Below are 7,454 nucleotides of genomic sequence, written 5' to 3' on the forward strand. Positions count from 1 at the left end.
CAGGCTCCCTGTCCCCCAGGCCCCCAGGGAAGCACTGGGTCATCGTGAGTCATCAGACTGAGTGCCTTCCCTACACGCTCTCCTGCAACACCAGGTGGAGGAGGCTCCCAGGTCTTCGAGGAAGAGAGACGGGGCCTCTGAGGGCCACACCCACTGAGCGCCAGTGTCACAGGGGCAGTGCAGAGTGGCCTCCTGACCCTGCTAGGCCTACAGGCACCCCCACCCTACTTCCAGATGACCAGCTTCTCCTCGAGCCCAGGGCATACTGTCCAGTTACAGCAAACGCGGTGTCTGCACTCGGAGGCCCCCAGACTCACACCCTGGTGTCGGCGGACCATGGGGGGTCAGGCCATGGCTGTGGCAGCTGGCCCCCTTGGTCACTCCTCCATCCCTAAGTCCCTCCCCACAAGGGCATGAGGCTCCTGTTCTGCCCTTCCCCTTGGGGTTCTTTCCCCACCCCCACCTCCAGCACCTGTCCCGCGCCCACCCTGTCCTCTGCTGCATGCAGGGAGGACTTGCCTGTGAGCTGCCCACGCCCGCACACCCCGGATCCTGGTAGAGCACCCCCACCCCGCCCAGACTCCCAGCTGCACAGCCTGCGATGGGACTGGCCACCGGCCCCGTCCTGTTATCGCCCCCTCCCCAGGCACAGCCCCCCAGTAGCAGACACTTGTCTGGGCTGCAGCCTGTGGTGTGGGCCCAGCTCACCTCTGCCTCATTGGAGGTGGTGCTGCATGTGGCCCACGACATCCTGCAGTAGCTGAGAATGCACGGACAGCCCTCCCTACCCTCGAACTCCTTCTGCGGCACGGTGAGTCTGCGCAGGGCACCTCTCCCATCTCCCACAGTGTGCGTCCCCTCCCCCTTTCCTTTATACAGGCATGGTTCAGGACTCACGAGGGCCCGCGCCTGGTCTCCCAAGACTACCCGTCCGCCCACTAGCTGGGCACCAAGGCCTGCCTGCCGCTCTGTGTCCAGGCCGCCCTCCACGTGCTCTCACGGAGCTGTCCTGGCTGATGTCGTGACTGGACCATTGTCCTGGCCCTTGGGGTGAGGCTGGTGGCTGGGCTCAGGACGGAACATCTCCTGAAGGCCTCCCCTTCACTTGCTCTCATAGGAAAACTTCTAGGCACTGAAGCTGCTTCTAGAAGGCCTCACGCCTGAAACCGCTGTCCTCTTCAACATGCAGAGGTGATCACACAGCACCTGAGTTGCCAGAAGCGAGCCCTGCTGAAGATGTAAGAGCACAGTCACGGCAAGGGGCCCGCCCCAGGGTTGGCTCCCGCACTGACAGTCCAGGTGGGCCTGGGTCTCGGGTTCAGCAGGCATGTCTGACCTGTTTCTTTTGAAAAACAGAGAGGGTGAGCTGCCCCCAGAATGTCAAACAGCTGGCATACTCGAACCAGCTGCCTTGCTCCACCTTACAGAGGACTCACGTGCGGGGTCAGCTCAAAGATCACCGCAGCCTTCCACACATCCCTGTCCTGCTTACCTGCTGTACCCACACCGCGTGGTGCTGCCGCCCGGTGCCTGGGTGGGGTTCTGAGCAGTCATGGCATGGAACTGGGGGTGCCACTTCATGTTGAAAGTGAACGGTGGCCACTCAGAGCAAGCCGCCAAGAGTTCAGACAAAGCCCTGCTTTTGCACCTGCCAGCCAGACTCCCAGGGCCGCGGCCCCAGCCTGGGTGAGGACACACTAGTGGCCCAATGCATGTCCACTCTGCTCACTCACTTTGTGTGGCTTGTGTGCCTTTGAAGGTGCAGTTAAGTAAACACCAGGACCCCCAAGGGAACCCCTCAGGGTGTGCGGGCACACATAGCAAAACCAGAGCCAGCCTGTGCCAGAATGTTCTGCGCCTATGCAGACCCAGGGCCCCAACTATGTAGGTGAGCTGCTGCGAAATGCAGCCCATTGCCATCTTCCTGTCCCACTGGTGTCACCACAGCCAACAAGTGGCATCTGTCCCTGTCTCCCGGCAGGGACAAACCAGTTGTGGTGGCAGTTCTGACCCGGCAGGATTCATCCAAAGGGTAGTTTTGTCATCATCAAAGGGAAGTTTTGTCATCAAGGCCCCGGGGTTGGCCCTTGGCTACTCAGGACCCTCCACCTACTGGTGGTTCGGTGCCCAGCTGCCCTGTCTTCACTCCTTAGGTGTCCCTGGCTGCTCAACCTTTGTCATTTCTTTTTCTTTTCTTTTTTTTTTCCCAATTTTTTTTTTAATTTTATTTTTTATTTATTTATTTTAGAGGAGAGAGAGAGAGAAAGAGAGAGAGAAGGGGGGAGAAGCAGGGAGCATCAACTCCCATATGTGCCTTGACCGGGCAAGCCCAAGGTTTTTTTTTTTAACTTTTTTTTTTCAATTTTTATTTATTCATTTTGGAGAAGAGAGAGAGAGAGAAAGAGAGGAGAGACAGAGAGAGAGAAGGAGGGAGGAGCTGGAAGCATCAACTCCCATATGTGCCTTGACCAGGCAAGCCCAGTGTTTCGAACCAGCGACCTCAGCATTTCCAGGTTGACGCTTTATCCACTGCGCCACCACAGGTCAGGCCAATTTTTTTTTATATTTTTATTTTATTTTTTTACAGAGACAGAGAGAGTCAGAGAAAGGGATAGACAGGGACAGACAGACAGGAACGAAGAGATGAGAAGCATCAATCATTAGTTTTTCGTTGCGCATTGTGACACCTTAGTTGTTCATTGATTGCTTTCTCATATGTGCCTTGACCGCGGGCCTTCAGCAGACCGAATAACCCCTTGCTTGAGCCAGCAACCTTGGGCTCAAGCTGGTGGGCTTTTGCTCAAACCAGATGAGCGCACGCTCAAGCTGGTGACTTCGGGGTCTTGAACCTGGGTATTCCGCATCCCAGTTCGATGCTCTATCCACTGCGCCACTGCCTGGTCAGACTCTTTTTCTTTTTCTTTTTTTTTTTTTTTTTGGCACTTTAGTTGTTCATTGATTGCTTCCCATATGTGTCTTCACCAAGGGGGCTCCAGCCAAGCCAGTGACCCATTGCTCAAGCTGGCAACCTTGGGGTTTCTTTTTTTTAGATTTTATTTATTGGCCCTGGCCAGTTGGCTCAGTGGTAGAGCGTCAGCCTGGCCTGCAGGAGTCCCGGGGTTCGATTCCGGGCCAGGACACACAGGAGAAGCGCTCATCTGCTTCTCCACCCCTCCCCCTCTCCTTCCTCTCTGTCTCTCTCTTCCCCTCCCACAGCCAAAGCTCCATTGGAGCAAAGTTGGCCCGGGTGCTGAGGATGGCTCTATGGCCTCCACCTCAGGCGCTAGAATGGCTCTGGTTGCAACACAGCAACGCCCCAGATGGGCAGAGCATCGCCCCCTGGTGGGCGTGCTGGGTGGATCCCAGTTGGGCGCATGCGGGAGTCTGTCTGACTGCCTCCCCCTTTCCAACTTCAGAAAAATACAAAAAATATATATATATATTTTATTTATTCACTTTAGAGAGAGAAGAGAGAAGGGCTAGGAGCAGAAAGCATCAACTCCCATATGTGCCTCGACCAGGCAAGCCCAGGGTTTCAAACCGGCGACCTCAATGTGCCAGGTCAACACTTTATTCACCTCGCCACCACAGGTCAGGTTCAACCTTTGTCATTTCACAGTAAGTGCCTGCTCACATGGGAGGAGAAGGAGGTCCTGAAGCCAGAGGGTCCTGCTGGGGCTGGTGGGATAGATGAGGGGTTAGCAGCCTGGGTCTGTGAAAGCTGCCTTCCTAGAGCAAGGCAGTGATGCCATGGATCTCACCTGCTCCCACAGCCTGTCACAGGCCTTCCGCTCCCTCCACAGACCTTCCTTCCAAAGGCCAAACGTCAAGGCCACAAACTACCTGCTGCTGAGCGGTTTCATGTTGTTAATAGAATATTTGTGACTTTCTTTAGTCAATGCGCTCAGAGAGAGAAGTCACTTTGCAGCGTGTGACACCAGAGGGGCTGAGACCTCGGCCATATCTGGCATTTCCATGGGGGGGGCCAGCCCACCCGAGGAGCCATGGCCACGCCCTCCTGCTTGGACCACAGCACTGTTAGGATAAACCGCGTTAACCACAGTGACTTCCCTGAGACTTTGTAACTCAAGAGGCTGTGCCGACCAGGGCCAGCTGCCCACCCTTGATTTCCTTGGAATCGTTTGTTGTATGTTTTACACTCATGCATCTAAGAGCTTAAATTATTTTTGCAAATCATTTTTGAACTTTCAAAGATTATGTAAAAACTGTTTATAGTTTTTTTATGAGCTCTATTTAACCAAGTAAAATAAAAAATTTCTGGTTGGCTCAGTGGTAGAGCATCGGCCTGGCATGCAGGAGTCCCGGGTTCAATTCCCGGCCAGGGCACACAGGAGAAGCGCCCATCTGATTCTCCACCCCTCCCCCTCTCCTTCCTCTCTGTCTCTCTCTTCCCCTCCCGCAGCCAAGGCTCCATTGGAGCAAGGTTGGCCCGGGCGCTGAGGATGGCTCCATGGCCTCTGCCTCAGGCGCTAGAATGGCTCTGGTTGCAACAGAGCAACGCCCCAGATGGGCAGAGCATTGCCCCCTGGTGGGCATGCCGGGTGAATCCCGGTTGGGCGCATGCGGGAGTCTGTCTGACTGCCTCCCTGTTTCCAACTTCAGAAAAATACAAAAAAAAAATTTTCTTTGGTGGTTTTCCAACCTCCAGGTTTGCCTTTTCCCGGTTCAGTTTCCAGGGATGGAAAACAAGTCTGCATGTTCTCCCTAGAGCTGCAGGGGCCATTGTCACTGTGCCTCAGGCACAGGGCATGGGGGGTGGGGCTGTTGTAACCCCAAGGCTCCCATGGCCTCCCTGGGAGAGAGGACTGTTGGGCCAGGCCCTCCCTGTGCCCCTGCCTGTCACAGTCCTGCAGCATTGGCCACTTGTCTTTTGGCTTCCCCACCTGTGCCTCTGGAGGGTTGTGTGTAGGGTCTGAGTCTCCACCCCACCCCACCCCTAGTGGTCTCTGAAGCACAGCTTCAGAAACAGGCAGTGGGGTTCTTTTTTTTCTTTTTTAAGCGAGAGGAGGGGAAATAGAGAGACAGACTCCCACGTGTGCCCCGACCGGGATCTACCTGGCAACCCCGTCTGGGGCTGATGCTCAGATCAACCAAGCCACTGACTGCGAGAGGGGCAGAGAGAAAAGGGAGAGGGGGGAGAAGCAGATGGTTACTTCTCATGTGTGCCCTGACTGGGGATCGAACCTGGGATATCTGCATGCCGGGCTGACGCTCTAGCCACTGAGCCAACCAGCCAGGGCCGCAGTGGTGTTCCTGCTAGAGGTCCTGTCACCTTTGCCTGGGCTGCCTGCCCTCTCTCAGCGGGGAGCCATGCAGAGGAAAGCCCCAGTCTCTGGAAAACCCAAGTGGCGCTGTCCCCATACATGGAGCTGGAGCCGACAGTGGCTGAGGGTGGCACTGGATGGCTCAGAGGTGACCTAGTGACAGGCTGAAGATTGGAGCCACACTGAGAATAGGCAGGGACAGCACCCATCTGTGGGTCCTGTCTGGTTGGGGCATTCCCTTCCCATCCTCTCTGAGCCCTCCTCCAGGACGCTGCCCAGAAGGTGTCAAGGCAACTCACACACCATCTTTTTATTGTTCCTGAACTGAAAGCATCACTGCCACAGGGTCTCGTGTCCCCCACCTCCCATGCTTGCCATGGTCCCTGGGAGGCCTGGCCTGAGTCACCCTGTCCCGTGAGGGGCCTCTGCAGGTGTGCGGCTTGGGGCTGCAGTTTCTAGGCCAGCGAGGAGCTCTCACCACCAGCCTAGTTAGTTGAGCTAATTTCAGAAAGGTGTTTGGTCTCCCTGGACCCACTCTGGGAGTCTGGGAATTGGCACTCAGCTGGAGCACAAGCTGTCACTGCTTCTCATGTGTTCCCCTCCCACCATGAATCCTTGGGTCTTTGAGCTTTCTGGACTGGCCCAGTTCCCCTGGGTGGCTCCAGTGAGGGGGACCGCCTGCACCTGGACATGTTTGGGGTCCACAGTCCACCTCCCAGGAATGTTAGAAATAGGAGTCACAGGATTCCCCAACTCTCACCAAGAAGGTGGGCTTTGGCCCTGGCCAGTTAGCTCAGTGATAGAGCATCAGCCCAGCATGTGGAAGTCCCAGGTTCAATTCCCAGTCAGGACACAGGAGAAGTGACCATCTGCTTCTCAACCCTTCCCCCTCCTCCTTCTCTCTCTCTTCCCCACCCGCAGCCATGGCTCAAATGGTTTGAGCAAGAGGCTCCAGGTGCTGAGGATGGCTCCATGGCCTCACCTCAAGTGCTAAAATAGCTCAGCTGCAGAGCAACGGTCCCAGATGGGCAGAGCATGGCCTGGTAGGGGGCTTGTCAGGTTGATCCTGGTCAGGGCACATCCAGGAGTCTGTCTCTGCCTCCCGCCTCTCACTTAATAAAAAATTTTAAAAAAGGAAAGGAAGGAAGGTGGGCTTCCTGGGCTCGCACAAGCAGACATTCTTCAGCTTGGCCACCAAGCGCAGCTCTGGCCCTCAACACATGGGCCTGCCTGAGTCAGCACAATGGTCTCTTAACCCCAACTGTCCCCATAGCAGGTTTAACCGGTGCTCAGAGACTGGTTCAACATGGAGGCAGGGGAAGTGCCGGATCTGTGTCCCACACAGCTCCCACCCGCAGGCCCGGCTGCGCTGTGCTGCGGATGCCCAGGTGACCTCCAGTGTGGGTCTCTGAGCCCTGCCAGCAGTCCTTAGTGGATTTTAGCTGTGACCACGCAGAACCTCCTCATTTCACAATGGAGAATTCAAACAGCCCCTGCAAAGGGGTCCACACCTAGCCAGGTCACATCAAGGCTTCTCTTGGGACACTCAGGCCAGAGCCTGGTCCCGGATACTCAGTTCTACCTGTGCCCTCCGAGAGGGGACTGGGTAGGGGGGCCTGGCCAGCCTCGGTCTCAGTCCAAACCTTGAGTCATCTTGGGAACTAACAAGAACCCCTGCCCTGAGCCTCCCAACAGTGTGAACAGGGCCCCCAACCCCAGGAGAGCCCCAAGCAGCCCTGTCACAGCACGGGACGGGCCAGGCAGGCCCAGGGGGTGGGGTAGAGAGAGGCCATGCAACCATCTGCCCTGAGGGAAATGTGGATGCCCTTGGTTCTAAGCCCTCCACCCACCCACCCAAATCCGTAATAAAAATAATCCCTGGCTTCCCTGATGTGCCCTAGTTTCCGAGTGCCTCCTGGTCTGTCATCACGTACATGCTCGAGGGGCCAGGAAGTATCACTGACCCCTTTTACAGAATCACAACAGGAAGGACCCAGGTGTCTGAAGGAGCAGGGGGCACCCCATCCTAACTTTCAAGCGGAGCAGAGTGACTGGTCATAGCGGTCTAGCCCAGGGGAGGCCACAGAAGCACCTGCTAAGTGCCTGTTCCAGGCCTCCCCTGGGGGAGCCTTGGGCTCCAGCTTCCTTGGGTCCTTGTTTGGAGAGCTG

Source organism: Saccopteryx leptura, chromosome 4, assembly GCF_036850995.1.
Source record: "Saccopteryx leptura isolate mSacLep1 chromosome 4, mSacLep1_pri_phased_curated, whole genome shotgun sequence".
NCBI lineage: Eukaryota > Metazoa > Chordata > Mammalia > Chiroptera > Emballonuridae > Saccopteryx > Saccopteryx leptura.